We start from the raw sequence: 13,039 nt of genomic DNA, 5'->3' as shown, positions 1-13,039 counted from the left end.
ATCGTTAGTTATATTTTTAATGTCGTTAGTAATTGATTTATTTTTTGTACTATTACTTGTTTCCGGACTTGAATCACTTAAGTTACTTTGTATGAGTAAATCTTTAATGTCGATTTTATCTTTTATTGAATTTTCTTGAACTTCGTGTTTTTGTAATTCGCTTAAGGTTTCTTCAATGTCGTCTAATTCTGTGATCCCTTTATAATATTTTGATAATCTAGCCCTTAGATTATCTACGGTTCCTACGCTTTTTAATTGTTTAGATTTGCATAGTTCAATAAGTTCTGATTTTTTGTGTGAATAAATATCTGTTAATTTAGTAATTTTCGAACCTAAGGCTATAAGCTCTTCGTCATTCATATCATATTAAGATTTAATTGAATTAAAGAAAAATTTTGTAATGAAAGAAGTTGATTTTTATTAATATATTTATACTTAACAATAACTACTTAATTTTTGAATAATTTAAGAATTAAAATTAAAATATATTTTTTTTTGAAATAAACTAAATACAATTTTAAAGGGCGAACGAAAATTAAACTAATAAAAAATTATTTAAATTATTAAAAAAATTAATCTACAATCCTAATATTAATATTTAAGTATATTACAAAACGTTGCTCACCTTGGCGTATATGTGTAGACGCACGGTTAGCAAAATTGTACTCACGCGGCACAAACGTTGTCTTGTCGGTAAGACAAAAATCGAACGCGTATTTGTTTGTTAGTTAATCGGTATACACGCACACAATTGCGTTCTGGGTTTCTACTGTACCCAAAACTCTTATAACTGTTATTTTAACTTGTAAAGCACTAAAAATTTGCTCCCGGTTACAATACCAGAAATGTACAATTAGTCGCACTTCACTTGTACAAAAAAAAACAAAAAAAAAATATATTGGTGTACTCACGAGGTACAAGCGTTACTTTTTCCGTAAGAAAAATTTATCGAACGCGTATGTGTTACTCACTCGGTATACACACGCACAAAATTGCGTTCTGGGTTACTACTGCACCCCAAAACACACACAAAAAGTATATTTTACTTTAACAGGTAAAAACACTAAACTTGCTCCGGGTTTTACTACCCAAAACGTACACAATTGTCGTACTTCACTTGTACAAAAAATTGGTGTGCCAAGGGAATTTTTCCCAGACCACACGTAAAAACTGTTGTACTTCTCGTACATAAACACTTCGAAAAATTAAACGTGCCAAGGTTGAGGTACCAGGGCACACGCACAAAAAAAAAATGTCTCCGCCCGTGAATAAGAACCCCGTTGGGCGCCACTCTGTGGTATCACCCGTATTAGACAATACGCGGTAAACCAACTATCGCCTTACCCTCGTATTCTCTAGTTAATGACACTCTCTAAAGTTAATTAGAATGGCACTGTTAACTCGTCGAGGTACGATGGTAGGCGCTTGTCAATTCTTAGTTCGTTCCTATCTAGTTGAAATGACTCAAAGATTACATATACCTTGGCACTATTCAGTTTAATAAAACTTCATTGACACATAGTACGTATATCCCGGCTCTGTTCCTATAAAAGGTAAGAACGTAAGAATGACTAAAATAATGTTTAACTCGGGTTTTCAGGTCGGAAACACTTTTATTGTATTAAAACAAACATAAAATAAAACACTTAGCAAATTCAGATCGCCTAGCCCGTACTACGATCGGCGTTTCACACGCACGTCGTAGCTACGTCCTCGCCGAATCACTCAGCGACAACGGGGGCCGTGCCTGCGCGTACGGCGGTGTTATATAGAAAATATTATTGTCGCCTCAGCACATTATTGCTTCACTGGCCTGACCTATGTCAATAATTTACAATTTGAAATATTCCCACCTATATTACATATATATAAAATAATATTATTTTGACGACTGTCTGCAATATACGACATTACTACTCTCTATATTTAACTTGAAAAGAAAAACTTACAATGCACTTAATGAATTATTTAATGTTTTATAAAAAATGATCTGACAAATATAATGTTCTGGTGCGAATCACAATGTTCCGTCTACTGCTCTGAAATGCCACTGGCACGGCTTGCTATACGAGCCGTGCCTGTACCCAGCGCATGCCTGGAATTGCTGTCGCAGCAATTCCAGACAGTCGCCGTCGTACAATATTATATTATACACTATTATATATATATACTAACTAATATAGCCAGGGGTTCTTAACAAACCCTATCATCAGAGATTCATACAGATTTCGTTCCAGAAAATCGAAATCTGCACGCAATGTTAAAAATACCAGAATTAACAGTCGTGTCCCCGAACAAATAGATACGAATAAATATTTAAAATAATTTAATCAGTTAGCTGAAGATGCTGAAAAACTGAAAGAATTATCTAAAATGTACAACGATACCAAAATATTTGTAAATCCAGACCATTATTTTATTATAGTTTATATTATTGTCATTTTAATAATAGCAGTAAGTCTGTACATGTTGATTAAATATAAGTGTAATCTACCCCGACTCTACAGACCGGAAGTAGCAGAGTGTGTGCAACCCATACACTCCCCTACAAATTCTAAAAGCTTCAGAGCATCGGAACTCACGGATGAGGTGAAACATGGTGATCATTAGACCCCCATGTTTCCTGTAGTCCGGGGGGTGTTGTGAACCCCTGTCTGTATGCTATACGCAGTATGAAATATAGTAATAGTATAATATATGATTGTGTGTAAGCATATTAATATGTGAACAGGCAGAGTCCCACGGTCTAAGAGAATTCGCTGTGTGGACAGTTTTGAGCCCGAGCGAGCCCCTACTGTGTCTCACTGTCTGTATACGAGCGGAAACCGACTGGTACAAACAACACGAGGCCACCAGAACTCTGAAGGCGGCAGAGCGAGGGCAGGTCTGGGGGACCGCCGGCTACACCGGGCCGGTGTTCCCGCACCCCCACGGGTGACGGTCGGGGAGGGGCTGGCAGGCCCCCGGAGCGGTCTGACCTAGGTTGCTGAAAGGGCATCGAGGTAAACCCGTGAAGACTTACTGGCGCTCACCCGCCTGGCAAGGACGGCCCAACCAGGTCACGACGAGCTAGGCGTGTAGACTGACCGGTACAAGTACACACCTGCTACCGGCCGCACCAAGACGAGTCACGTTGAGAAACTGGCTGACTAATCTGGTCCGGGAAAGGGGCAGGCGGGGTACAGTCTTAACGAAGCTAGCCCTAGAGCTTCGAGTTAACTGAACTGTAATCACAAGGGCTCGGGGCAGGCCATGCTTGGTGCTAGCGAAATGACCAAGGACCTCCGAGTTCCCTGGGCAACCTGTACCTTCCAGGGTGGTAACCCGGTGGTTTAGAACACGCTAAGCCACAAAAGGTTTGAAATGGGTAGGAAGGCGGGGCGCTCGAGGGTGTAGCCTTGTTCGAGCGCCCTCACGAAAAGCTCACTCATGATTGTGCAGAATCGTGCGGAGCAAAAAGAGCCGGGGATTGAGGCCGGGGCTGACGATGTCCTGCCCGGGTACAGGACTGGGCGGATGACGAACGGCCGGAAGGCGTCTTCGCACCCCCGGGCCACTTGAGGGCCCCGTCCCGATCTCAACGCCAGTGGAGGGCGCATCTCCAAACCGAGCTTCCTGGGGTAATAGGAAGCACCTGAAGGTGGTCTCAGAGACTTACCGGTGGTGACGGGAAAGGGTCATCAATGAAGGAAAAGAGGACTGGCTAGGCAGTTTTCAGCAGACCAGCCACTCCAACAGTATACCCCGGAGATGGGCAGCTTGCCAAATGCAGGTCCTCAAGGATCGCAGAGCATCTGCTTACACATACGACTGCCCGACCGTCAGCTACGAAAAAGCTCCGCGCTCAAGGTGCAAGCGATCGGAGCGGACTGAAACGCAGAGCGCGGACTCACGGGAAAAACCAATAACCGTGTTCCAGGTGTACCAACGCACTGAGGAAGGGTAGACCTGATAGCCACGTCAAAAGACCTGGACGTGGGTCCCCGAATAAGGACGACTGAGGTGATGAAGGGCACCTTCCTTTTCTGCACGGGAACCGTCTACCCAAGTGGGGAATCATACCACCTGCGACAAACCAGTGGGCTTGAGCGAGAAGCGCCAGAGCATGACGTGGGAAGCAGACGCGGACCTCCGTCAGCGCGCTGGTCCTTCTAGCACGAACCTGACTGAGAGCCCACTGGCCCGACCAACTCGTGTGCGAACACGTGCAAGGTGGAAGTCCGGCTGGGGGACACACATTATCAAGCACTCAAACCCGAGCATTCGGTACGGACACGGCAGTACGGCACCCGGCAAAAGAAAACCGTACCACTCAAAAAAGGTCGCATCGCGTCAGCGTAAGAACTGCCCCGGTGTCGATGCTAGTGGGAAAAGAGTCGTTGTGAGTACTCTGGATAACAGATCCTTCAATCTCATCTCGCGGGCGACGAGGACAGCCCCACTGAAAACTCGACCAAGCTAACGCCCGAACGGTAACAGTGCCCGTCGAGCTGTGTGGCGTGCGTCCGGCCGACGCGCGCGTGTACCTCGCGTGCTCGCGCTCGCTGGCCGCGCGTTCGCGACATATGTGGATGGCCTCGCGGGGGCTGTCGGGAGTAGCACCTTAGTAGAAGGGGAGGAATTTGCCTGGGTCGAATCCAGCGCTCACCGACGCGGATCAGCGAGACCCACCGATCTACCCCGTACGGGAGTAGCCGGTGGGGGAACGTCAGCATGGCGCCAGGGCGCCCTGAACTTAACCCGTCGGAGGGATGCGACCGCGTCACAAAGGCGTGAAGGAGCCGCCATCGAGAAATATGGCTAAAGGTGTAAAAACCCCCGAGGGAATGGTCTTTTACTCCCCGTCACACAGTGGTTTACAATGTCTGTATACGAGTTAGTGTAGTACTGTCGGACCATCGAGCAGAACATCTGTTAATCTTTTAAGTCTAATAAGTATTCTGTACAACTAAATTACTTTTAAAATTGATTAATATATTAATAAAGTATTAGTGATAACTCATACACCACGTATTTCTTTATTAACGAACAAACTTGGTTTTGGAGACGTCCATAACAATACTCGTAAACATTACGCATAATGCATATATATAGGTACCGAGTCGCGTAAACTTTCATAGAAAATCAAGATAATATAGATAAATTATATAATGATATTCAACGTATCCCTGTGTGCATAAAGGTGATTTCGAGATCTCAGATACTGTATTTTTAAATCTCAAATATGAAATCGCATAACTACTACTATGTTATTTTAAATAGATGTTATACAAAAAGTGTTTATAATTATATTCTCTGAGATGTCACAAATTGATTTTTATGCGATTTAAATTTGAAATAACAAATAGAAATTACTATTCGTCTACTATGGGTGTTATTGTATGCGGAGTAGTATCGATCTATCAACTAGATATAATGCAATTGTCGAATGTGATGTCCCAGAGATATCTTGACATCTCGTCATTGTGACATAATCATCGACAAAATCTAAAAATGGAAACTATAAAAAACCCACAACCTATAAGGGAGTACGTTGTGTAATCATTGAGACATCCCAAAATTTAATATAAATAAAAATACATAAATATAAATACATCTGATTGTAACTCCATTAAATTATTGTATTAAATAATACAAAAATAATAAATAATCTGATTTCTTAATGCTAATAATAATTAATTATTTTTGTACCTAATTTAAAGTTTTCATAGTACCTAAATATTAATAAAGAATTTAATTTTTTAAGAAATTGAAATTAATAAATGTTTTATTTTATTTATGTATGATTGTATGAACTTGCATAAATTTAGTTTGATAAGTGATAACCAAATTATTATAACTACATAACAAACTAATAAATAAAGTTGATTGTATTAATTACTTACTGCATGTTGCTTGGTTATAATTAGTACTTAGTAGGTAGGTGGCAGATAACTTGTATACCTATACCTACCTACTTTATTCAACAATGTATAAACTAGATGTCTATAAATCATAAGTTTACCTATACCAGTATTGTTGTTAGTAATATATTCATATTTCATTATAATACTTATACCAAGTACCAAACACCTGACTATTACCTGATATATATACGAGTTATTCACTATGTTATTACTATCTTGATAGCGTGTCCCTGTAGGTAAGGCGTAGGTAATTTAAGTTAGGGGTGTAGGTTCGATCCCGACTCAGGTCGTTGGTGTGATTTGATAAGACTTAAATATTTGTTTCCTATTTTTCCGGACTCCACTTTGTGTACTCTCAGTGAAGTCATTGCGCTGAAGTAGGGAAGTCTCGTGTTACTCTATATGATTGCTATGAAAGTTACAATGTGATGAAACATAGAACATTGTTTTGCGACATCGCATTCAGTAACTTCACAGGTAGAGATATTAACGGTGCCTACACATCTCTGCGATACCCATAGGTTCTAATATTAAACTTGACATTTCACAAAATAACTGCTATATAACATCTCTGAGAATCTTTTTTGCAATACCTATTGTAATATAAACGCAACATATTATAATCAGGGGTGATTTAGGGTTTATTTTTAGAGTATTTTGTTGTGAATTTTTCCGACTTTCCAACTTTGATTATATTTTTGAGGTTTCCATTCGAAAGCCACCCTTAGATGGTCGTTGTCTTCTCTTCTTAAAATATGGCCTAGTCATTGGATTCTTTGACCTTTGATGAATTTAGTTACCAGTGCCATCGTTTCTTGTAGTTCCCTATTGTATCTTCTTCGTCAACTTCCCGTATCCGTGTCAAACACAGAGCCACACATTTTTTTTCCCATATCTTGTTTTCGAATGTACTTTGCGTACTCTCCGTTATCGCCGTTGTCATTCAAGCTTCACAGCCGTAAGTCAATGTGGGTCTTACGTGTAGATTTATTAGTTCGTTCACTTTTAAGACAATAGTCTTCCATTATTCAATTCCAGCAACACCTACGTCGACACTTTCTAGATGATTCTCCTGTTATTCCATTAGGACATTATCCTCAGATATGTCGTCTAAACGTGGGTGCGGTAACGCATTTCCTTTTATGTAGGAAGCTACCTTTGTATATAATATGTGTAATGCATGGTCGTACTATACGACTAGTTATATTATAATATAATAATGCATGTATTTTAAAACTGTCTCAAAGTTATCAACTTCTTGAACTCAAAATGGTATATTATACTTATTGCAGGTTACTAGTATTACTATATCATAATACAGCTAAGTAAATTTTCCTCGATAACGTGGCCATTGGTCATTAGTGAATATGAATAGTTTATTATATAGGTATAATGATTTGGTTCTTTTTAATATTATAGTGACGCCATAGGTTTTTGAGTTTTTTAGTCTGTAATCATTGTTATTATATCAAATACTTATAAACCTATTAGATTTACACAATTTATCGATTGTTTTGGGTTTTTCTTTTTTTTGATAATCACCGGGTTTCTTTTGTATATATAGGTACAGCCGTGCTGGTATAGTAATAAATTATCATCCAACGACTTTATTCTGGCATTCCGTGTAGATTTATTAACAATAACCCATTATTATTTGATTCCAGCCATGCCTACGTCTACACTTTCAAGATTATTCTTCAGTTATTCAATCAGGAAATTATCTTCAGGCTAGACGTGTATGCGATGACGTGCTTAATAATTTGTGTCTTTGTTGCACTTATGCATAGGTACAAAAAAGACTCATTATTATACATGTATAATTTATATTATACAAGCTGATCCCGCTGGCACTTCGTTGCCCGTTAAAAGTACCAATACTATATGACTCATACTTTGTTCAATTCGTTATTTAATATTTAGTGTATGGTGTTCAAAATGTATCTTAACTTTCCTGTTGCCCGGAATAAAAATTCTGATTCGCTGCAGTATATTATCAGGGATGCAATCTACCTGTGGTAGATCGTGGACCTAGTGCTGTTTGTACGTAAGTGTATGATTTTACTTTAAAGTATCAAAATTGTACCAAGTTTGTCATTTTTACTTAATTCCGCCTACAGAGGATTAATATAATCAATTAATACAAAAGCCTAACGCATCCGTACTAAAATCCGATGAATAAAAAAAAACATATTTAACACTTTTTAAATTTGCCTATCTTCTTCCCAGAGGTCTAATCAACACACAAACATTCATTTTTATCTATACTAATAGGTATTGTAAACCACTGTGTGACGGGGAGTATAAGACCATTCCCCCGGGGGTTGTTACACCTTTAGCCATATGCCGCGAGGTCGGCTACTTCACGCCTTAATGACGCGGTCACGTCCCTCCGACGGATTTACGTCAGGGCGCCCTGGTGCCAGACTGACGGTCCCCCGCCGGCTACTCTCGTACGAGATAGATCGGTGGGTCTCGTTGATCCACGTCGGCGAGTGCTGGATTCGACCCAGTCAAATTCCTCCCCTTCTACTAAAGCGCTACTCCCAACAGTCTCCGCGAGGCCATCCACATAAGTCGGCAAGCGCGAGCACGCGAGGTACCCGCGCGCGTCGGCCGGACGCACGCCACAAAGCTCAACGGGGCACCGGTACCGTTCGGGCGTTAGCAATGTTGGATTAACAGTGAGGCTATCCCCATTGCCCGTGGAATGAGATTTAAGGATCCGTTATCCAAAGTACTCACAACGGCTTTTTTCCCACTAGCATCGGCATCGGGGCAAGTTTACCTTTTTTTTACGGTTTTCTTTTGCCGGATGCCGTGTCCGTACCGATTACTCGGGTTTGGGTGCTTGTCGGTGGGTGTCCCCCAGCTGGACTTCGATCTTGCACGTATTCGCACACGAGTTGGCCGGGCCCGTGTACTCTCAGTCAGGTTCGTGCTAGAAGCGCCAGCGCGCCGGCAGAGGTCCGCGTCTGCTTCGCCCGTCGTGTGCTGGCGCCTCTCGCCAAAGCCCACTGGTTTGTCGCAGGTGGTATGGTACCCCCACACGGGTAGTTTGTTTCCGTGCGGAGAAGGAAGGTGCCCTCCATCACCTCGGTCGTCCTTATTCGGGGACCCACGTCGAGGTCTATGACGTGCCTATCAGGACTGCCCTTCCTCAGTGCGTTGATACGCCTGGAACACGGCACTTATAGGTATATAAAATTATAGCGTTTGTTTGTATGTTCGGGATAAACTCCGAAACTACTGAACCGATTTCAAAAATTCTTTCACCAATACAAAGCCACAATTTTTGTGAGTGTCATAGGCTAATTTAAAAATGGAAGTGATCACCCCCGGTAGGTGCTCAAACAGGAATTTTGAGATTTACGATAGAAATTTTTGTTTTTTAATGGTTGCTATGGGTTATATAAAAATAATTGTACAGACGTTGTTGTTGTTTTTGGCCATGTCCCCAGGTGTGCACTTCCCAGACAGCAATTTTTTGATTAATAATATTATTATAACATTGTAATAACGAATAACCATAGTGGCCCAAGTTGAACTAAAAAGGTAAAACGTAATTTACAGAAATGCATGCAGGATTATAATAATATTTTATAATATAGAGTACCTTCAAAGGCCAAACATGGGGCAGTTTTTAAATTCTATTGTAAACAATTTTAAGATTAATTAATCTATACATATTATTTTCAATGTAAAAATTTTTTTTAGTTTTGAGTTATTGATTTCTGTTGAAATTTTAACCATACAAATTATTCTTTCTAAGGTTTTTTTTTTATTTTACTGCTTAATGAATTTCAACAACATGGGGCATTATTTCGCGGCAGCATTTTATCAGGTAGACGGATATATATATAGATATAGATATAGATATAGATCGCGGACCCCGTGCTGTTTGTACGTAAGTGTATGATTTAACTCTTAAGTATAAGAATTGTACCAAATTTGTCATTTTTACTTAATTCCACCCACGGAGGATTAATATAATCAATTAATACAATAGCTCCGGTGAATAAAAAAAAAAAATTTAACACTTTTTAAATTAGCCTATTTTCTTCCCAGAGGTCTAACCTACACAAAACCATTCATTTTTATCTATACTGACAACTCTCAGCATGCCTACCCCTACTACTACTCCTGTTGGAAAAGCCCGTGTGCGTCGTCGATTATGGCAAGCGTTATAATAGAATCATAAATGACAAATGCCACCGTGTTATTTTAAAATCGAAATTAATAATATAATGTGTTATCGATAAAGTGTTGATTATCCGAGACATATCTATATATCTGCTCGTCGTTCGGTTTATTTTCGGTTCGGTATTCAGAAGGTGGCGGCGCGGTGGTGCGCGGTGTTGGCGATGGTGACACGGAAGGGGAAATTTGGGCGGCCACGTCTAGCCACCGTGCGTCGATGGCTGCCGTACCGCGAACCTCACACACCGATAATTAAAAATTAACTATTTTATGCTCTTTTTACCCTTTAAAATGCGAATTTCGAAAAATCCTTTCTATGTGCACCTATACATAGTAATAATTACATTTACTGAAAATTTCATATCCATAGCTTCAGCAATTCTGTCTAGGCGATGAGGAATCACCCAGTATAAGTCTTTTTATATATACAGATATATAAATATAAAAGTTCGTAATTATTACAACACAATATTCACAATAAGTTATTAAATTTAAATGCGGAACAACACAAGTTCACAATAATATGGAACGTATAATCGTCAATTCTAAAAATTGTATACGCTATAAAACATTAAACTATCGGTATTCGGCTAACGCTATCTCCAAAATTTCCGACAATTATTTATTTGTAGTAATTCATGCACAACAACAATAATTTCGAGACTAATTTTAAGAAACCGGTACATATCCATGTCCCAGCCGGGAGTTGAAAAATATCGAGATTGTGTAGTGAAAAACGGTAGTGTCCGGTTTAATCGATTGAAATCGGGACGAATGGCAACCCTATACAAATTAGGTATTAAGAAATATGGGTAAACATGGGTATTTAAATATGAAAACAAAATAATATGAAATGACATTTTATTTGTGTTGTTTTGCAGTGGAAGTAATTAAGTAAGTAAGCATTACGATTCGTTCTCACTCCCGGTGCAGCGGTGGGGGCAGTATGTAAAGACATGGAAGTGGCGGCGGGCCGTTTAGTAAGTCAGAATTACAAATGATGACTATTTGGAAAAAATTGATATAAGGCTTCATCATATAATATGATAATATACGTTGTCATGTTTACTGACTAAAGCCAGAAAACGATTTTCAACATATTACTTAAAATCGAAAAATTTAAAACAGGTGCAAGTTAACTGCGTTTTAAATCTGCGCACACGTGTAAAATATTATGCTATATAGCAGGGATGGGCAACCGGTGGCCCGCGTACCATTTTTCACTGGCCCGCGCTATATTTGAATTTAGTATATAAAAATTTAAAATGTTAAGATATTTCTGTATTTTATTTTATTATATTTATAAAATTATTAAAATCGATATAATGTTTATCGCAAAACGTAGATATAAATTCTTATCTAGTGTTGAACTATTAAATGTAAATAATATTTTATTATTTAAAGAGGTATTGTTAACATTAGGTTTTTTTTTTGCTTCCAATTTTCTCTGGCCTACTAGATTTTCGTACATTCAAAATTGGCTCTTTAGTTGCATTGAGTTGCCCATCCCTGCCATATAGGTACATGGTAATTCACCAAGCATACTAACCTAGTTTTTTCTTTGCCGATGCAGAAATAGCATTTTTTGAATCATTAAATGTATTAATATATTATAATCATAATTGTTGTTAGGGTAACCTCGTCATTAACAAAATAATAATATAACTATTTACTTTACACGTTAGTATACTCATTAGTCGTTATCTAATGTATATTAATATTATTAAACATTAGTTTTTATTATATTTTTATTCACTCGTGGAATACAGCGATAATAATAAAAGTGATAATATTAATGGTCCTTCTGGTCGAACAGAAAACATTTGTATTATAGGCAGCTATTTGAGCTGTACGCCTGTTGTACCTAACTCGTATAATTATAAATATATAAGTATTATAATAATATAATATGACGATAAAACTCTATTTCGTGGAGAGCAGTCTGGTCCTGTACTTATGCTATAATAATAATAATAATTAGAGCTCAGATGTTTATGACTTGCTATATTTTTTTCGCGATTTTTCGTTATTAATGAGCGTATAAATGCATAATATACCATTGATGATTTCTACATTTAGTAGCATAATTATAATATTTTAAATAAAATATAAAACTTTTTCCATATAATATATTATAATTGGTAATCGTCTTACGGTAACCAAACATTTTACCTTTACCAAACACTTATACGGACGGCTATAATAATAGTATTAGCATACTTTTCATTAACTATCAGTTGGGTATAAAAAATTAATAATAATTGTAAGGTTCTCTAAAAGTGAAGGTTTTTTTTATTACAAAATTAATAGAATATTAACTTTAATCCATGATGTTTATTTCTATGCTAAAATTCGGTATCGATGATGATTAACTTTTATTATTATTTTATATAGTACACGTCTTGTTAATCTAAATATAATATTATTATTATTTTTTTTTTTGGCCGCTATACAATATTTACTGTGATAAAAAAAACGGCCAATCAGAAAATTACATCCACAATAATTGAACCACCTTTTTTTCTTTACCCAGCGCCACTTACAAATTATTATTTATCATACGCTTAAATGTATATAGGATTCAACACAGACACCATATTATAAGTACTAACCAAAGCCCGAGGATAGTTTGGGGGTAGTCCGAGGGTGCGTTCGACATGTTCACATTTAAAAATTTCAGTAAAAATTTTGAATAAATAAATAAATATTTATGAACATTAGAATTCAAATTAATCTTAAAAATATTATATAAATAATTCATAGGTATAGAAGTCAGTTTTACATTAGAGAGAGAGCAAACATTTGGACTAGCCTATAGTCTGTTAATTGTTATATAATATGAAATATTGTAACTAGTATAATAAAATATGTCTTTGCATATCAATATAATTTATTTATAAACACCACATAGGTATATTGAATAGATTTGGTACTGA

Source organism: Metopolophium dirhodum, chromosome 1 (assembly GCF_019925205.1).
Source record: "Metopolophium dirhodum isolate CAU chromosome 1, ASM1992520v1, whole genome shotgun sequence".
NCBI classification, from domain to species: domain Eukaryota; kingdom Metazoa; phylum Arthropoda; class Insecta; order Hemiptera; family Aphididae; genus Metopolophium; species Metopolophium dirhodum.
This window is presented reverse-complemented; position numbering follows the sequence as displayed.